Raw genomic sequence first — 21,175 nt, 5'->3', positions numbered from 1 at the left:
ATATTGGATGAGAAACATTTCTGAAATATTCCTCGGACTTGAGAAAACACTACATAAATGCAAACTCTTCCTTTTGCTACTTTTTAGATGAACGTCAGGAAGAAGAAACTTTCAGACCTGTGGTCTAGGCTAGCCTTGTAACCAGCCCTGAAAATGAAATTTCTGTGCTGCTTAATCTCTTAAGGAACAAGTGAAATCTTTAGATTTTCCTGTCCTATATATCGCTGCTCTTGTCCTATACATCATTGTTTAATTAGCTTCCTGTTCCCAACTCCCTTGATCTGGTTGCTAGGTGCATGAAATAGGCTGAATATCTTTTTTGCTTCATGTATCTACAGGAAATTCATAAGTACCACTTATCACCTTCCATTGACTTTGTGCCACAGTCATTAGGAACTTGGCATGTGAACAATAGTTGTTGCAAGCTTGCAGATCTGCAACACAACACATAGGAGCACTAGCATCCTGTGCCAGTGTAAGATTGAGTTTAAATAACTTACCTTCAAATAAGTTGAATTGCATCAGTCCTAACTAATGTCCATCTTTCTGTGCTACCTCTCTATCCCACCCCATCCACACAAGCTTTATTATTGAGTTAATTACAGTTGCCATTGTTTTCTTTATGTTCAGATCTCTCCATGGCTTCGCCATCCCTATTTCTGTAACCTGTAGGTCTGCATCTGAGTACTCTGTTTTCCTCCAATTCTGTTTCGTCTGCACCACGATTTCCTGCTCTCCATCATTGGTAGCCGTGCCTTCAACTGTCACGGCCCTAAGCTCTGAAATTCCCTCCCTCCATCTCTACCTCTTTTCCTTTGTTATTTTTAAGCCCTATTTCTTTGACTACCTGTCCCAATGCCTATTTATGTGGATTCATATAAAATTTTATTTGATAATGCCCCTGTGAAGCACTTTGGGAGGCTTTGCTGTGTTAAAGACATATCAATGCATGTTGTAGTTGCTGTTTGAGCTACAGTGTCATTTTACACAGAAATAAAATCTTCATGTGAAATTCAAAAATAATTGAAAATAGGAGATTCAAGTTAGTGCAACACAATGGTAAACTATCTGTATGAATGGATTCAGGCAGCTATCGGCTATTCTTCAATGAATTTGTGATCTTGGTTGAGTAGTGGAGTAAATTCCCAACGGTTGTAAGGGGGAAGTCAGTCGGAAAATCATCCCAGCATGCTCATACAGTTGTTTGTTCAGCCAGGCCTGCTTCTCGGCCAAGTAAAATAATCAGGGTTTATGCTTCTTCACCCAAGCAATGTGTATGTTTGTAAATAAAACTGGTGCGAAGTACATCTTAGGGGGATATCAGAAAGAACCTCTTCAGACAATGGGTGGTCAATGCCTGGAATTGAGATGCAAATTGTAGACATGTTTAAAACACAGCCAGGCTGGGAGAGTTAGAATTCCACAGAAACCAGCTTCGTTGACTGAACAGCTTTTCCAGGTCGCAATGTATATGTTTTCATTGGACCAATCGTGCAGTAGCTCATCAGCATCTGAAAGGAGAAAAGATAAGTTAGATTTGGTCACCACCTCTTTCACTTTTGAGATCCTAACAAAGTTGCTGTGCGTTTCCAGCATTTTCCATTTTTATTTTACACTTCCAGCATTTAGTGTGTTCCCTTTTATTTTATCTTAATGGCAAGCCTTTTCAGGTTTCAACTTTAAAATTCTTATTTCCCAGCAGATATTTATATTTCTGCACAAACTATGCATTTTTTAAATCATTTGTTTTCAATCATACAAACTAATAAAGCAAAATCCTTGTCGTCTAGCTTCCATTCTGAGAAGACTTCAGTCCCTAGGAACATTGTTCAGGCAATGCAGAATGGCAAAATGTATGTGTGTGTGGCAGAGAGAGGTATCAATCAACCATGGAGTTCTGCCACTCTAGTTGCAGTTTGGCATTAGGCTTTAACATAGTGAAATTTTTAGCTTCACTGACACACATTGGTTTATTTTATATAATTAGTAGGTGCGAAGCATTTCTAAAGTTGGATTCCTGACATGGATTCCTTTATGTATTGTAACACTGAATTTCAAAAGGCTTGCTGTGTTCCATTGGTGAAAGATTGAGCGAATAGCAATAAAATAGAATTTCTGCAGTTGCTTAGAGGCAAATGGGCAAAACTGGTTGTTTTGCTACGATTTTGCAGAAAAGAACCATCAAGCTCTTAACCCTTTCAGTACTCCACGCTAAATTATAAATATCTTTTAAATGTTTTAAATCTTGCCACTGTTTTCCTCGTTTCTCAAAAGACAGATGAAATGCTTTTTTTTTCTATCGCATTTTATGATCGGTAATAAATTCTTATAGTTACGAAAAAATAGACTTCTTGGGAATGTGATTTTTGTTAGGAGTAATAAAATAACATATCATGACCCATCTGCCATAACCCTTTAATGCTTCCTTTGTAGCTAACAGGCTACTGAATCGCAATGAATGTTGGAAAGCTCATATTAGTTCAAATGTAATGTCCAATATTTCTGTTAAATTAGTCTACAACAGTTAAGAGAATCCCAATTTGCCAACAAGCCCTGCACCTGCTCAGGCCTGTGCATTGTATTTTGTTAAGGGAATTCCATGATTCACTTTGCTGTCTGCTCACCATAGGTACTTTGGCAACTACTCCAATAAACAAACTATATGTTGAGAGTGCGCGGATTTGCTTTGGCTTATATGTGTACAGCAGATCATTTCTTGGTATGTAAACTGAGGGTCACTTCATTCTATTAGAATGATAGTTGGAAACGGAGATTTCAGCTTTGAGTGTGCAATGTTCAGTGGAGTGCAGCTCCATCAGTGAACGAGAATACCCAATGGAACAGCAGAAGTCATTTCCTTTTACATCAGTTATTTCATCATTATTCTGGATGACAAATTCATTCCGAAGCTGCACTACCTTTCAAGAGATTTGTGATGGGTGCTTTTGAGCACGTTGTTCCAAAATCATTTCCATGTTTATGGTGAAACAAAAAGATTGAATATCAGCATATAGGAGCAGGAGGAGGCATTTAGCCCCTCAAGCTTATTTCGCCATTCAGTAAGATCGTGACTCATCCATAATCTAGCCCCATATAACTGTCTTTGCCCCAACATTTGGTTAACAGATCTCTATATCAAAATAACACAAATCATGTAAGGTTTTGTTGATTAATTGAGGTTCTTCTCAATTACTATTTAGTCATTTAACAGAAATGTTGCACATTTGCAATTGAATTAATTGGCTTTTCAGCATGTATTTGAGTTAGGTTGGCTGCTTAAGGATTAAAAGAATATTAAAATGAGTCCTGATTGACTGTTATTTTCTTCATTTTCTAATGAAATCAAATTTGAAGTCTATGCCATGAGATTGAATATGATCAGAACTGCTAATAACTGGAGACCTATTAGCTTTGTCTACCAACACACAAAGCATTGATAGAAAATGAGTAAGAAATTCTGCTTGGCTTAGATAAGCGTATCAGATCCTTATTTGATTCTTTGAAATAATTGCATTCATAATGTAAATTAAATATTTCACTAAACTAGCAAGACATATGTGGAATTTCAGACTTGGAGCAACAGCCAAGCCAACTCTAAACCTACCTGTCACAAGCTTTTCTCTCTCACTTATGCCCATGCTAGCAGCTTCTTGACCATACCCAGTATCATTTGACACCTTGACTCCAGAAAGCAGCTGAAAGACCATCGGCCCTACAGTGGACATCTATGTCAAAATTTTCTCGTGCAGTATAAATTGTTCGCTTTACTGTTGGTTTATCTGGCGAGCTGCCCTGATGAGTGCTAGATGAAAAGCTTTGATAGCAGTCTCTTTTTTTTCAGCAACACTAACGTTTTTTTATTCATTCATGGGATGTGGCCATTGCTGGCTAGGCCAGCATTTATTGTCCATCCCGAAATGTCCTTGAGACGGTGGTGGTGAGCTGCCTTCTGGAACTGCTGCAGTCCAGGTGGTGTAGGTACACCCACAGTGCTGTTAGGGAGGGAGGTTCCGGATTTTGACCTAGCAGCAGTGGAGGAACGGCGATATATTTCCAAGTCATGATGGCATGTGGCTTGGAGGGGAACTTGCAGGCGGTGGTGTTCCCATGCATTTGCTGCCCTTAGCCTTCTAAGTGGAAGAGGTCACAAAGCTGCTGCTTTTCCTCCTTTATTCCCTGTTCAGGTTCCATCTCACCCAGTGGCTGGTTTACTTTTGCTGTGTCAAGGGACCAGTTTGTGTTTAATTTTAATAGCAATAGTGTAAATGAGTAACTGTTTGCAGATTGAGTGGGCTTCTTGCTTAGTCATGTGAACTTCATTTACGTCCTTAACTAAAATATGTCAGGATGATAAGATTTTCCCAGGTGGTCTGTGCTTCATCCATACAAGGCAATAATCTATCGAATGGATACTTCTTTACACTTTTATTGCATTTACTGTTTAAAACTACTTTAAAGTTTGAAAGTGTTTCTGGTGAGATAAAAGAAATAAGCTTCTTTAACATGTTGAATCAGGAAACAGTTTTGGATATTTTCATAATTTTTTCAGCTGCGCTTCCAATCACTTTGGAGGGGAAACCATTGTGCCACTGAATCCCAGGGAAATTAAAATCACCCATCAAAACCGGTGGCATTTTATATTAAAAGCCTCTGCAAATCTATATTTGTTTAGTGATTTGGCATGGAGAGTGTTGCAGAGAGTAGTCTTGTGCAATAGGTTTTTAAATAGTTTCTCAGATTCCTAGGCTGCCTGTAATTTCTGTGGCCTGGATGCATCTGTGTTTCACTGGAGTGAGAGAGGTTGTAGCCATTCTTCCATTATTTAAAGCAGCTGCTCCTAATTTTTGGCTGTATTCACACACCTGAAGTTTGCTGAGGGGAGTATTTAGATCGGAGGACCTTGTAGGACTGCTCTTGGGCCTGGCCAAGGTGACTGCCCATGACCCCTGCAGTCAAGGTGATTGGCTGCACTGCCTGCCCCTCTTCTACAATGGTTTGTGTTTGGGCCTCTCTGGAGAGGGAGCATGGACTATCTGCCAGAACACTAGAGACCTCCCACAACCAGTAGAAGATAAGCTCTCTCTCTCTCCTCCCTGGGACCTACTAGAGGGACAGGAGTGAATCATAGACGCTAAGAATTGGTATGATTTACAATTGAATGGTGCCCGGTTTTTTAAAATTAAAGAACATTTAATGATGTGTCATCAACAATGAAATTAAGATAAAAGAGTTGGAAACCTGTTTCCAAAGGTTGCAACAGTAAATCATCATGTTCTGGCTCTGATCTGGGGGGGTCTATAAGAATTACAAATAGTTAGTCCCTGTCCATGAACTTGGTCCACTTGAAATATTTCTGACTGGTTTCGGTTTCCTAGATCAAACCCTCATCTGGCAAAACACTACTTTTTCCATCTTCAGCATTAGAAAGGTGGTGGAGTATATAAGTGCGGATGAGGAATATATATGGTAGAAGTCTCAAAATAATTTAATTTCAGCTCAGTTTATTAACAAAGAAAGAAGGAAAGTATTCTCTTAAGCTTTGGTCCACTCAACTACCAATCAAAAAGGACTAGTTCAGCATGCTGGCAGGGCTCCATGTTTCCAGGAGCTGTATTCTTCAACAGGGGATCAGAACTGTTCTTACATGTTGCAACTAGCAGTCTTTGACTGGTCATTCGTACAGTGAGAAAGTGCAGACTGATCGGTTTGATTCTTTAAAGCTGCTACTTTCTCACCCATGTTCTTGCTTGGTGCTGGAATATTTCTTAAAGGGTATTTCCCTCTTTCATTTCAGTTCCATTATGTAAAAATATAGACACATAAATTCTTTATTTTCTTTACACCGAGGTATCCAATTAAATCTAATTACAGTACGAATGAAAGAACTACTACATGCATATTACACGATCTCTAACCTGTTAGTGGGTTCCCATTTCGTTGGTATATACTTGGGTGTCTGCTCGCGACTTATTTCAATATTGTCAGAGACAAGTAGGCCACCTTTACTCGCGCGTCGCTCTTAATGCACTGCAGGTATCAGAGGTAATTGGCCGTAGTCCACAAGGGACAATAGGTATCACTCTCTGTTAGAGAGAGAGAGACAAGTGTTTAGACAGCTCAAGCATGGGGAAAGGCAAGGAGGCAGGTCTCCAAACTACCAGAGCTGGCACAGGGATTGAATTTGTGGCATTGGTGTCATTCTGCACCACACCCCAGCCATCTAGCCAACAAAGCTAATTGAACCCCCATAAGGGATAGTCAGTACACTAGTAAGCAGAGTCATGATTGTAGGTTGTTGATCTTAGCAAAAAAGATAACTGCATGAGAAAATGGCCCTTTCTCCATTCTTAAAATGAAGGTGAGTCTCTCAGAACTTCCCCTTTCCTGCCCCCAGGAAGCAGTAGCAGCTTGAGAAGGCACATGTGGTATAACTTCCTCAGCTGTTTTAATCTCTTTCTTGAAATGTTGACTGGCATAAAATGGGATGAAGTACCTGTTTTTGTTGCATTGCTAGCAGCAGGGAATTGTAAATAACATTTAACACACTTCTCTTAACCTGCCCTGGAACCCACAGTCTTTTGTTGCAGCTGCTGAAAACCTCCCCTATGGCTCTTAATTCTAATAGATGGGGAAGTACTTCTGGAGTATGCTTTTTCCCACTCCACTAAATGTTTCAAAGCAACTGTATTAATCAACCTAAGTGGTGTGCTTCTTAATTCCTGAAACATTGCTTCAGCAGTGGCTTTTATATTGGCTTCATGCCGTGTTAGTGCAGCTGGCTCCTCCTGCACAGGTTCCACACAGCTGATGAAGTTGCAGGATTCACTAAGACCAGCAGCTGGGAAGATTTTATTTTAAATCGGGTACCCCAGCCAAAACCTTCACATATTCAGCACGTTTACTTTGGAGGGTCGCTCCAACTTTACAACGGCCACTTATCCAGAGCCATTGGCCCTGGAACTGCAAAAACGAACTTAAACCGCTTGTGCAATGTTTAATTCTCCATGACCTCGCCCTTCTTCCTGACCTCTGTAACTTCCTTCAGCCCCTATTATCCTTCGAGATCTCTGTGCTCTTCCAATTCGAACATCTTGTGAATCCCCGGTTTTCATCATTCCAATGTTGGCGGCCATGCCTTTAGCTGCCTAGGACCTAAGATCTGGAACTCCCTCCCTATACCTTTCCAATTTTCTATAAGACACTCCTTAAAACTTACTACTTTGATCAAGTTTTTGGCCGCCTGTAATAATATCTTTGTGCGCTCGGTACTAAATCATTTTGCCAAATGACCAACTCCTCTTATTTCTTATGTTCTAATGCCGTGGCGAAGTGCTTTGGGCCATTTTACTATGCTAACTATAAGGAAGAGGGTAAGAGCACCATAAATATTGACTGCATAGCAAGGGTTTTGTAGTTTACCAAAACTAACATCATGCCAAGTAACGCACAGGCTGAAGACTTGAATCAGTGATTCATAGGATCTGGCTGATGGTGGGTGGTTTATTTTTCATTAAACCACCAGATTAAATTGTGCACCTGATTCATACCACTTAATTTTTTGCTCCTCTTAAAGTTAAACTTTTTTGAGAATAGATCCACCTATTCAAAGGTGACAAGACTCCCTCAGTGAGAAGAACTTCTGTGTAAAGGGTATTGTGTATCGATACCTCTTTAACTACTTGGCAGAGCTGTATGTTGTTAGAAAGCAGATAAATGTTTTATTAAGCCTATATATAAGTGAATTTACAGGAGCTCCATGAGTCTGCTGCTTCACTGGACCACACACACACACACACACACACAAGGGACAGAGAACAGAAGAACTACATGATGAATCACATGACGATGATGATTCAGACACCAAGCAAATGTGCACTCGAGTCACATCTTTCTCTTCAAAAGAAAAAAAGATATACTAATAAGAACTAATTCAGAGTTCAAAAAAATACATTGAGGAATTATAAAATTTAACTTAAAGGAAGCACATAATCACAAGCAGGTACTTTAAAAAAAACAAAATGGCCTTCAATCGAGATGGAGCTTGATGCTGTTTTCCAGATCCTGCGATTGGTGTCTCACTACCAAGTGTTTCGAGCCTTGTCGTTGTTAATTGCTGTTGACATTTCCGAGGATGACTGGGTATCTGTGTTTCATCCAAGTCCTCAATCTCAGGAGTGTTTCTTACAGGTGCCACATCAGTATAAATCTACTGACAGCGTACCATACTACAGTATGGGGAGTCTTCAACTTGCACATCAAAACTACTAATTCCTGCCACATTTGTGCACCTTCCAGTGCTCCAAATTCTCTGCCTAGGGGATTCCATCCGCATTGTATTGCCAGGGTGTGTTTTTTTTTGCAGTGGCCTTGCATTCCTGTCAGCGATACTATGGAATTTGTTTAATTCGAACAAGCACATGAGTATTTTACTCAGTTGGGGCTGGAGGATAGTTCCCACTATCTGAAATAGTGCCTCGCAGCAATTACCAATAAGCGCCTGTGCAGTACTTGTACCTACAACTTCACTCAGCATGTTGCACCAATCTAATCGAACTAGAAACTGTGATTAACTGGACTCCTTGCATTTACTGAAGCGTCCTTTCATGGCATTGCCCGCCTTCTTGGCTTTGCCATTGGAGCACCAGAGTGAGGTGATGACATCACATATCTCAATCCCCATGTCTTGGGAAACACTGCAAATTCTGAAGATACAGACTGTTATCTGTTACTAGGGTGTCTTGTATCCCAAATCTTGCAAGCATCTCTTGGAGTTCTCATTTAATACTACATGTAGTTAACAGAACTGAAACAAACTACTGTGCTACTAATAGGTGGAGCTGTGCATTGTTAGAAGAAGCATCAATATTTTATTAAGCATATGACATAAATGAAGTTGCAGAAGCTCCATAAACCTGCTCACTGCTTCATCAACATCCAAGTTTCACGTTTGTAAAGTGCCATTACGAATTATATTTAATGACTGAAATTCTTTCCTTTACCAAGTATAATCCTGTGTATCTAACCAAAGTATATCTGAGTAGATTTCATCTGAGCCCATTTACAGGCAGCTCATACATGTATCACGAATGTTGGGCCACTTACCCTGCCAGTAGCAGCCAAGAGATAAGTTCCAGAGTTGTGGAGGATTAGAGCAGGCCATGCTGGAGGTGACTGTAATGAATGTGGAGTTGGGAGAGCACACTTGTCCCCCTGGCTTCACATTAGGGTTTTTAAAACCTAAAATTAGCAGTCACAGGAGCCTAGCACCTGCACAGCTCATCAGAAACAAATTTTGTAGTGTAGGATTTTACTCAGTTTGGAGCATCTCACTCTCATGCCTACAGATTTTAGGTTCAAACGCAGAGGGAAGATCAGCCACAATCCTAAGACACAGTATTGGCAAAATCAACAATGGTTTATTACTTCTCCTAATGATTCAATAAACAGTTAACAATAATGCAAATTTAAAAGGATGCTATCTTTGGCATGCAAAACACAGCGTTGAACATGTCTTTTCTCTGAGGGTTAGCTTCGAAAGTCATCGTTCTTGCAGGATGGTGAATTCTTTCCCCACCGAATGCAGCCTTTTCATAAACAGTCCTTTTTTATACGCTGGTGCTGGCAATCCAAACTTTCCATCCTCTCCCCTCTTACTGATGCAAAAGCAGTTTTCCAATTTTCCCACAGTGCCTCAAGGTCTTGCTGGACAGCTGTCTTCAGTCTTGCGGCTTAATCTCAACGGGCTTTTGGCTTCTCAGTTTGCCCTCTGTGCTCTTTAATTTTCATAGCTTTAACCAAATTCTGAGCAATTTAAAAAGTTCATGTTTCAAGAGGTGACATGGAGCCTAACAGCTATTTTAGGCAGCGGCCTAGGACAAAATAACAGACCTGAAAAATTTAGCATTTAGTTGAACATCTTGCAGATTGGGTGTGAGCGGTCCCACTATATTAGTTAGCTTCGTGCCCAATTTTTGCCTGAAAAATGAACACTACACATTCTAATTCATACCTATAGGGTTACTAAGATACTCTTAATAGGCAGAATATATTGATGACAAAGTTTGCAAATAGTTCTCACCCAATAATCACAATCAATGGAAATGTGGATGATAATCTAGGAGTTTCACATCAAACCTGTACATATTTCAGTTCATATCCGTGACACTCTCCTTCCCACTAATTCTTTCCACCCAGGACCTTTGCTATCTTTCAGCATGGTATGCTTAAATCTAAAGTATTCAAAATTATAAACATGGAAAACAAAGCATACGAAAGCATGTCAATTCATCACAACAGAAATTCTTTTAAAGGATTCTGGTGGTGTTGCCTCTTGTGCAGACTATGTGAAAATCGTACAATTATTTTGTGTCCTCCACCTACCGTACATTATGCCACTTGAGCGTATTACAGGCCTTAATGTAGATTGTTTCTCTTCCAACTTGTTATCTTGTTAGTATTGACAGCGATGTGACCCTGCGCTAAGGTCTTAGCACATTCCAGGAACCTGGGAATTTTTTGGGGACATAGGGGATGTGTGGCAGTTGCTAAGTGAAGGCCCGTCATCAGATAATTGCCTCTTCCATGGAGGGATGAAATTAATAGTCATACTTATTAACCGGTTGCAGACCATGTATTCATTGCTGTCACCTTGGGATTCTGTCTGCAGCCTCTGAGGTTAAGCCGTGCAAACCGGACAAGGAGATTACACGGTTTATTATCCATGTCTCTCATCTGCATTGCAGAAGCATGGAGCAGCTCAGAAGAATAATCCTGAGCCTGCATCTTAAAAGGATAAGTACTTATTACGAAAAGATTTACAGTATACGTGTTAATTTGTATTATATTGGTGGCCCACCAATGTTAACAAGAAAGCAAACACAGGAATGGATTTTTGACGGCCATGCAACATTTGAGTTAACTATAACATTTGAATTAATGACATTTAATGCATAAGGAGCTATGTACCAAGCAATAGAACTAATGCAGTAGCCTTAATTGTGCAACACTTTGGGCTAAAGAGTGGACAAGTTTTTAGTGAAATTTCATGCTCCCATTAATACTAATTTAGGTCTTTGCACCAGAGCTTTCCCTTGATTGAAAGGATAGGCTGATGATTTTTGCAGTTGTTGATGAGTCTTCTCCAGAAACCACAGTAACAAATACCAGCCACCAGCTCATCTCTTAGATCTAGAGTTGGCCACTAGGAGGCACAAAAGAGAGACTTAGGTAAGTCTCGTGCTTTATAGCAATGAATTCTTCTACATTTGACATTCAACTTCCAAGAGCAAGATTCTGCATCTTGTAGCAGGATATTGGTCTCTTGCTTTACCAAACTTTCTTGTGATGGATTGTTTAAAAATTACATCATGCATATCACAGAATATTTTTGATGATGTAAATAATTATCTGGTTATCCTTGTTTATGTTATTGGTCCCTGACTATATAAATAATTTTGACTTCCTACACTACAATCATGGCTACACTTCAAAACAGAAGTATTCTCTAGCTATAAAGGCACTTTAGGATGTCCTGAGGATGTATTAGACCTATATAAATACTGGACTTCCTTTTTTTCCTTTTTCTTGAATTGCTAAACTGTGATTTGAGCAAAAATTAGGAAGAGAAATGATCAGCCCCAATTTGAATCTATCTTGGGTAATAATAGTGTAGACATTCTTAAAAAGGTGTACATTTATGTAGTGCCTTATTCTGTCAAAATGTTTCTGAATGCTTCCTACTATTACTTACTTCAGGAAAGTAGTGACTGATGTCATGTCAAAACAGTAAATGACCTGTACCATCAACATCCCACAAACAAGATGAATTCTCGATTAACGTGTTTTACTGGCAGTAATAGTTGAGGGAAAACATTGGCTAGGCAGCAGGGAACGTTCCTTTTCTTCTTCATCTGGTGTCATGTGATATTTGATGTCCATTTGAACATGGGCTGTAGCGCAGTGTTTTTAACCAAATGTCAAAATTGCATGCCCTTGTTGCCGTAGCTACTTGGATTTGCGTTGTTACCACAAATAAATTTCAGTAGCATAACTAAGAGTTAGGCTTTCTTCAGTGCTCCAGACAGTATCCTCATGAAAAGGGTCAGTCTACTGGAGCTACATGAATAATGGATGTATAATTCATTCCAGCAATGGAATCGGTATTCTGTTAGACCAGACAAGGGAGAAGAAAACATGGAAAAACAATAAATAACATTTTTAGCTACAACTTCGTACTTCTTAAAGTGGATCATACAATTAACTCCTTTTTAGACTGAAGTGACTTCAGTTATGTAGGCAAGCATGGCAGCCGTTATATAAACAGCAAAATCCCACAAATCACCCAGTGATAAATGACCAGATATTCTGTGAGCAGTTCATCTTGTTTGAGGAAGGAATGTTGAGGAGGATATATCTGCAATGGTCAATCTTGTTCCACATAACATAATCAACTTCACAGCCCAATTCAATTCATGTTATTTACATAATTGGTTGTCGAACTCAGGTCTGTAGAATCTTTCTAGGGAGTCCGCAAAATAATATAAGTGCATGTGGCGGTCGGAGACGGACTTTGTGCAAGCCGGGATGGAGTGTGGCTTCTCGCATGAGCAGCATAAAGAGGGCTGACTGTCTCGTCTAAGAGGGGAGTGTGCATGAAAGAAACACTGAGAATGGCAAAAAGATTAGAATGTTTGTGATCTGTAAGCAAATATCTGTTTTCATAAAAGTATTAGTGAAATACTTATTATATGTAACACTTTCACATCTTAGTATTATATCGCATTATAATTTATTTGGAGGGTCCGTGATTACTGATCTTTTTGAAAAGGGATCCTTCAACCAAATAAGTTTGAGAACCACTGAGTTAAATTGTGTTTACCTTAAAACAAAAAGAAATATATGTTTACAGAAGTTTTATTTTAATACAGATTTCACCTTCCTGGAGTATATTTCAAAGTGCAGATTTTTAAACTGAGCTCATAAGGGTACTCCAAAAGATCTGAAAGCCTTAGATTTCTAGATTGGATATACTGTGCAATGTGAGCACAGTGCCTCAAGAATTCACTATTCTACACTTCTTCTGAGAGTGACACATTGTGTGTACATAAATGCATGGGAACCCTGGAAGTGTATTGATATCTGCCAAGGCTTCCCAAGACATAAAAGATTTAAGACCACCATTTTAGCACATTGTTGAATTTGAGTGTGCAATGAATGTCATAGTTTTCCTATTAACATTATACCTCTGATAGGAAATCATAACTGCAGGGTGATAGATGTTGCTCTTTGAGATTCCTGTGTTCATTTGGCTCTCAATGAGCTATGGTTTCCACGTCTTGCCTGTAATTGGGTCTAGTGCGAGAGCAGCATCCAACTATGAGCTTTGCTTGATTCCAGCTTGCAACTGTGGCCAGGCTGGTGTCAAATCTGTTCAACAGACCTTTGAACCGTACAAATCTTTCCCCTTTATCCAAAGTATTGGAGCAAATGTAATTGACGTGAGCCAATATATAGACATTGGCAACTACCAATGAACTCACTTTCTAAGGCTGTGAAGCCATAACAGTACTAGAATGGAGCTTACTCAATTTTTTTTCCCCAGTGATCTTTACCACTGATTGGTGAGAGACAGAAAACACGACGGTCAGTAATAGCAGAATTAGTCCCTCTGGACAGAACTAGTGTTCACCAGTTTAAAGCCACTGGGGACACACTGGGAATGTGGAAACAAACCCGTTAAGTGATGGTGGCAGCTGCGGAGGAACCCCTTAATATTTGGTGGTGTTAAAGATCATAGTTTGCAATTGTATCCAGACTTGACCCTTGTTCGGTCCATTATATAAATGCAAGATCTTTATTTCATTAATGGGCTTTGACCTGCAGAAAGCTTATTGATGTCAATGGCAGAGGGAACGAGGTGTTCTACCATATAAGTAGTTCAATTTTGATTTTATCAGTGTGTATTTTGTCTATGCACTTGTACAATTTGACATGATACTGCTGTGCACAAAATCTTTCCAATTCAATTAAAAATGATGTGATTATATTTCACAGCAACCCTGGGAATATGATGTACATGACTGTGCCTTGTATAAATCTTTTAGTTAATCTGTGAACCTGAATGCTGAGTTTATAATATTTAAACCAAAGAACACACCAAGGACTGTATTAATGTTCATTTGCTTCAAATGGGACAGTAGTAAGCAATTATGTAATTAACTTCAAGCATGCAAGCCACAGTTGGTCGTTCTCTAGTTCCTTTTGCTATCATATATAGTTCATGTTCATCATGCTTAAGCGGCCAGCATGTTACTAAAAGTATTCATGAGGTCTGATCATTCTAAATGCTCCATCTTTGAGGGTTGAGGAACTTGTCATAGTTTTATTGCTAACAGTTCCCAGAGCTTCTTTGTGAACAGCAAACCACATGAGCTCCAAACAGCAAACAGCAACCCCCCCCACCCCACCCCAGCAAACACACAGATAAATCGATACCAGAGAACCTTCTTAAGCTCCAGCCAGATCCATGATGATACGTAGCCTTTCCAGGTTCACTGAATGCTTTTAAACTAATCTAGCTCTAACTCCTAAAACACACCTCTCTAGACTGCACTTCTTCGCAAGCAGTGTAGACATCACATCTCCAGCTAAGTAAGCCCATCTGCTGTATTATGACTCCACCACTACTATTCTGACTCTATTAAACAAACTCGGGTAACCTTCTGAACTACCGTTTTCTTTTAAGTATTTTGGCAAACTCTGAAGCCCATCATTTTAGTTACCTGACCTTCACAACAACAATTTTCCCAGTACTAAATATTACCTCTAAAATATTAACATGAACCATGAACTAGATATTTACCGCAAGTGACTACTGGAAGCAGCCTTGTTCTATCTGTCTGACCCATATAAAAGGATCAAAGGAAATGCCAAACAATTATAGGCCAGTTAGTCTTACATCGGTGGTGAACAAATTAGTAGAATCAATCCTGAGAGATAGGATTAACTCATGTGGAAAAGCATGGTCTAGTCAGGGATGGTCAGCATGGATTTGTTAAAGGAAGGTCTTGCCTCAAAAATTTGATTGAATTCTTTGAGGAAGTGACAAGAAGGGTTGATGAAGGTAGTGCAGTGGATGTTGTGTACATGGATTTTAGCAAGGCATTTGACAAGGTCCCACATGGCAGATTGGTCAGGAAAGTAAAAGCCCATGGGATTCAGGGTAACGTGGCAAACTGGATAAAAGGTTGGCTTTGTTACAGGAAACAAAGGGTAATGGTCGATGGATGCCCTTGCAAATGGAAAGTTGTCTCAAGTGGTGTTCCACAGAACTCGGTGTTGGGACCCTTGCTGTTTGTGTTATATATTAACGATTTGGACGTGAACGTGGGGGGCAATTTACAGATGACACAAAGATTGGCCGAGTAGTGGATAGTGTAGAGGATAGCCATAATCTCCAAAACGATATAGATGGGTTGGTGGAGTGGGTGGTAAAGTGGCAGATGGATTTTAACAGAGAAGGGTGAGGTCATACATTTTGGGAGGTCAAACAGTTACAGGGATTACACAATAAATGGGAATATACTAAGAGGGGTACATGAAGTGAGAGATCTTGGTGTACAAGTACACAGGTCCTTGAAGGCAGCAGTTCAAGTGGACAAGGTTGTAAAGAAGGCATATGTAATGCCCTCCTTCATTGGCAGAGGTATAGAATATAAAAGTAAGGATATAATGTTGGAATTGTATAAAACACTGATGAGGCCACAACTAGAGTATTGTGTGCCGTTCTGGTCACCACATTATAGGAAGGATGTAATAGCTCTGGAGAGAGTGCAGAGGAGGTTTACAAGAATGTTGCCAGGGTTAGAAAAGTGTAGCTATGAGGAGAGATTGGATAGGTTGGGGTTATTCTCCTTAGAACAGAGAAGGCTGAGAGGTGACTTGATTGAGGTGTACAAAATTATGAGGGGAATAGATAGAGTGGACAGGATAAAATTGTTTCCCTTGGTGGAGAATTCTAGAACCAGGGGACATAGATTCGAGATAAGTGGCAGAAGGTGTAGGGGGGACATGAGGAAGAACTTTTTTACGCAGAGGGTAGTGGGTGTCTGGAATTCGCTGCCCAAATTGGTGGTAGAGGCAGAAACTCTAAACTGTTTTAAAAAGTACCTGGATCTGCACCTGAAGTGCTATAAGCTGCAGGGCTATGGGCCAGGTGTAGGAAGGTGGGATTAGAAAGGGCACCTGGGTGTCCTCAGGCTGGCATGGACAAGATGGGCCGAATGGCCTCCTTCTGTGCTGTAACTTTTCTATGGTCCTATATTTTCATTATTTTAAACATATCACTCTGTAATCTGCACTGTTCTACTGGTCTGTACTGTTCTACTGGGGAAAATAAACACAACTTTCACGTTTTTCTACCTATGTGTATTTCCTCAAACTAGGTAGCATCCTATTGAATGCATGTTGAGCCCTCTCCAAAGCTTCAGTATCCTTCCTATAGCATGGAACCCAATACTGGAAAGAATATTCTGACTGAGGTCTTATTAAGGTTTTATATAGCCTCATCATTATCTGTTGGCTTTTATATTCTATACCTCTTGAGATAAAGCCTAGAATTACTAGATTTTCTTTTACAACCTTATTAACCTGAAGTGCTGACTTTAATGTTCTGTGAACCTGCTCCCCACTCTTCCACAGCACCAAGCCTATTTCCATTCAGAGTATAATTACCTTCACGACTGAAGGTGGACAGAGGTAATGTTTTCGCCTCTGTGTGCAAACAATATGTCTCAAAAGCTAATGGATGAATTTGAACAAAACTTGGTACACAAGATATGGTGCAACGAAGAACTGAGTAATTTTTGGTGAGAATGTGGGTCTGGATTCCAGAATTTTTTTTAAAGGTTCTGTTAACATTGTGAGATGGGGCAGTTTGACGTTTGTTTTAGAGCGTTGTGTGTTGTTTTATTTAAAATGTTGTTGATTGTTTTAGATTGTTCTGGCTTGTCTCAGCTGCTGTGGTGAAATTTGTCACAGCTGTCAAAATGTGAGGAGAGCTTTATAGCCCAAGGAAGAACTGATTAGATTTTGATGAACATGCAGATCCAGATCTGGAATTTTTTAAAGGATACGTTAACATTGGGAGATGGGGCAAATTGAATTTTTTTAGAGTGTTGTGGGTGGTTTTATTTAGAACGTTGTTGATTATTTTAGAATGTTGTGGATTGTCCCAGCTGCTGTGGTGGAATTTGTCACGGCTGTCAAACTATGAGCAGAGTTTTCAGAGCAGGTTGTTGGATATGGATGGACCTGAAGCCTTCTCAGTGAGATGGAAGTTTTTTAAAAAGATTCATTTTTCCAGCTTTGTAGTTACAGAGCATAAACCAGGCAGGGAAAGGCCTCAAACAAGAACTGTGTAATTGTAATGATGTTAATAGAGTTAATACAGCATGGCAGAGATATGCGCTTTACTGGGTGCCCTTACTACTGTTTTCTTCTTAACAAATGCATCACCTCAACTTACTGACGTAATTCCATCTGCTCATTTCCCCGTCCTTGTCAGTTTCCTTTGGTTTTCTAAAAAATTACTGTACCACTTATTTTGGTGTGATCTAGAAATTATGACAAAAGCAAGACGAATGTTGTTCAGATTCAGTGATTTTAGCAGGGCTACATCACCAAGATGTGCAACAATGCACGCTACTGCAAAAGGCAATCAGTGTACAATATAATCTGTGCAAATTTGAAACTTTGTAAAAGGAAACAGAAGGAGTGATCAGTTGGTGCACTGGGTCAATACACCGACCTTGCATCTTTGAATTTGAATCCTACCCAAACAAAAATAAATATGACACCTTGTTCCTTTTTTCAGAAAAATAGCAATAATCGATGGCCAACAAATTATGTATTAGAAGTGCAATGGCTTATTATTTAGGTAGCCATTTTTGCACAAACTCCCATAAGCAGCAATGAGATGAAAGACCTGTTAATTTGTTTCTTGATGGTGTCACCGCAGGGAAGACTATTATCCAGGATGTTGGGAAAATTCCCTGCTCAGATCCACAATGTTGTGAAATCTTAAACATCCACCTGAACTTCCAGATGTCTTCAATTTACCACCCCATGGAAAGGATGGTAACTCTGACAGTGTAACTCTCCCTGAGTATTGCTGAAAAAAGAGACATGTCTAAGCTCTCCATCTTGCACTTATCAGGACACTCGCATGAATATTAATATAAGGGGAAAAACAGCAGTTTATACCGTATGTGAAGAGAGTGCTGATTGGTTGACAGTGCCTTGGAAAATGCACCACTGATTGTGGCTGACAGTTAACTGCTAAGCATTATTTGAAATTTAAACCAGGCAGCTTGACCCTGATTGGTCAAGTCATTTCCCTGAGGATGAGTCAGCGAATGATTGTTACTTATTTTGCTTAGCTGAAACAGTCGCAATGTGTGCACATGTTCTTTCTGTCCGCAAAGAACAGGGCCCTGTGTATTAAGATATGTAGCTTCCAGTACACACAAATGTGCCACACTGCGAGCCCGACTATCTTCAATTGGTTAGCAGCATAATTCTCAGAACATTGGACAACATTTGCTAAATAAACCTCAATCTTGGAATCACATCTAATATTGGACACTATTTTGATTTTGCAAGCACGGGCTGATTTGGTACGGTCTGTACCCTGCCTATTGCGAACAACAGCTGGATCTTGCTTATTGATACGATCTTCCAGCCTTTGGAACGTACGGTCTACATACCTAGCATCACACTGGCACTGAAATTCATCACTCATTTGTGAGATAGGCAGAGCATCTTTTTGGCTTGATGGTACCATCCTGTTAGTGGCTAATACCACTCCATGGTAGCAGCGTGAAACAGCAACCTTCCTTGAGTACTTCACACAGGTGTGAGCCAACTCTAAGGTAGAACTTGAGCCTTCAGTCTTCTGAATCTGAGGGGGTAGTGATACAAATTGAAACAAACTGCTCTATCCAATGGAAGATAATGTAGATATGGCCACTGGCAGATATAAGATTCCAATGTTAAATTTGTTTTAGCTGCCATGATCCCGTTTTTAGAACCCAAAAACACAAAAATTCCCTGTCATTTGGACAAATTGACAATGGGTTGAAGTGGTAAGTAGAAAAACTCACACTTTCAATGGGGCTTCTCTTTGAGTTTGGGGTCAAAGTGAATTGTTGGGCTAAACCAATGGGGTTGTTGTATCAAAACCACATGCCTGACTGAAAAGTGCTTGATACAAATGTTGTTGGAAGGGCATTCTGTTCCACAGGACTGAAACCCCTCATCTTGATGAACACAGCAGCTCGCCAATGTTTTTTTTAAAGGAGAAAATGTGGTGGTTAAATACTGTTTGTTGAGTCGAGTAGAATATTTGTGTTGAAAATGGAAATAAATAATCTATACTTTTGGAAAAGAATAGAATTGATTTTTTTAAAAGGCCAAAGATTAATTAATTGTATGCAAGCATCAACGATGTATGTGCAACAGTTGATTATTCAAGTCAAGATTTTACAATTGTCATTATTTTACAATCGGAATTAAGATAGTGCTTCAGTGCCCAGGGTCACATGAAGAACAGCCAACTAGGTAGGGTATCAGAGGGTAACATGCTGTCTGCTTAACAGTACACTAGCAAAAAGTGTTTGACCAGCACTGTATCAAATTTCAAAAAAGTACAGAGTGACAGTGACTGTGATTATGTATATGAACACAGAAGAGAATTTGCACACAGCAAGATCCCACAGACCAGTGAAATGAGAAACTAGTTAGTTTATTCTGATGGTGTTGGTTGAGAGAGGAATGTTAATTCTTTCGGATAGTGCCCTGGGATCTTTATAATTCATCCACACAAGTAGAGGGCCTCAGTTGTGTAAGATAGCCTCTCCGGTAGCACAGCATTGAGTATTTCACTGAAGAGGTAGCCTAGATTATGAGATCAAGTCCGAGAATGCAGCTTGACCCCATAACTTTATGACATAAAGGCAAAAGTCTCACCAACTGAGCCATGCTGGCACAAAGGACAAGAGGGGAGGGAATTTGGCAGAGGATGTATATGTAAGTATTAACTGAGAGAAACCTCAAAGCATTACTATTTCAGGAAATAATTTTATTTCTTTTAATATTAAGTTTAAAATCCATAATAACCCTGTTTAATTTATAGCACCAAGCTTGAGAAATTACACTTTGGTCTTCAGCAATGAACCTTTTTAAATTCATGAGTACGTTGGGCTTGTCATTTAGGGCTTGTGTACAAATGGTGACAGTTGACAGCTGTTGTTTCTCTAATAAGGTTAAAGTAAAGAAATTAGTTGTACTGACTTTAATCTGCCATTTAACACTGGAAACCACCTGGGGCCTGCTTTATCCTGTTCATGCCGCATCTCTGTGTTAGCTTTATGCATGGTATCCACCAAGGAATAAGATGTCTGCTTACCTCCATTAGCTGAAGAAAACCATACTCTTCCAAGTGCCGTATTCTGCTAATTAAATTACATCTTACTTGTTTCTCCTCCAGTTTTATTTTTGCACTTCAATTTTTTTCTCCTGTGGAAGGTCTTAAGCGTCTTCTCTGGTGTAATTCCACAAGCATCCAAGCAACCACACTTTGTGTGAGCCTCAGCAATGAGTGTCGGCACAATACTCTTTAAAATATTTTGTTCAGAGGATGTGGGCGACACTTGCATGGTTGCATTTAATTTCCCATCCACTGTAGCCCTGAGAAAGTGCTGATAAGCCTTCCATTTGAATTACTGCAGTTCTTATGAATGACCCTCTGACCAAAGGTGCTTTCTGCCAAATACCAGGCAATGACCATCTCTAACAAAAGGGAATCTGAACCATCGCCCCTTGACATGCAATGGCATTACCATCACTGAATCCCCAACTATCAACATCCTAGGGGTTACCATTGACCAGAAACTGAACTGGACTAGCCATATAAATACTGTGGCTACAAGAGCAGGTAAGAGACCAGGAATTCTGTGACTAGTAACTCACCTCCTGACTGCCCAAAGCCTGTCCACCATCTACAAGGCACAAGTCAGGAGTATGATGGAATACTCTCCACTTGCCTGGATGAGGGCAGCTCCAACAACACTCAAGGAATTCGACAACAAAGCATCCCACTTGATTAGCACCCCTTCCA

The 21,175-nt window shown here is 39.8% G+C and overlaps 1 protein-coding gene across 3 annotated transcripts in view; it reads left to right on the top strand.

Annotated features, from left to right (window-relative positions):
• scaper (S-phase cyclin A-associated protein in the ER) overlaps positions 1-21,175 on the top strand; it is a 291,693-nt gene that overhangs the window by 186,658 nt on the left and 83,860 nt on the right. The gene's annotated exons all lie outside the window — the stretch shown is intronic.

This window comes from Cetorhinus maximus, chromosome 30 (genome assembly GCF_964194155.1).
Source record: "Cetorhinus maximus chromosome 30, sCetMax3.hap1.1, whole genome shotgun sequence".
NCBI lineage: Eukaryota > Metazoa > Chordata > Chondrichthyes > Lamniformes > Cetorhinidae > Cetorhinus > Cetorhinus maximus.
This window is presented reverse-complemented; position numbering and strand designations above follow the sequence as displayed.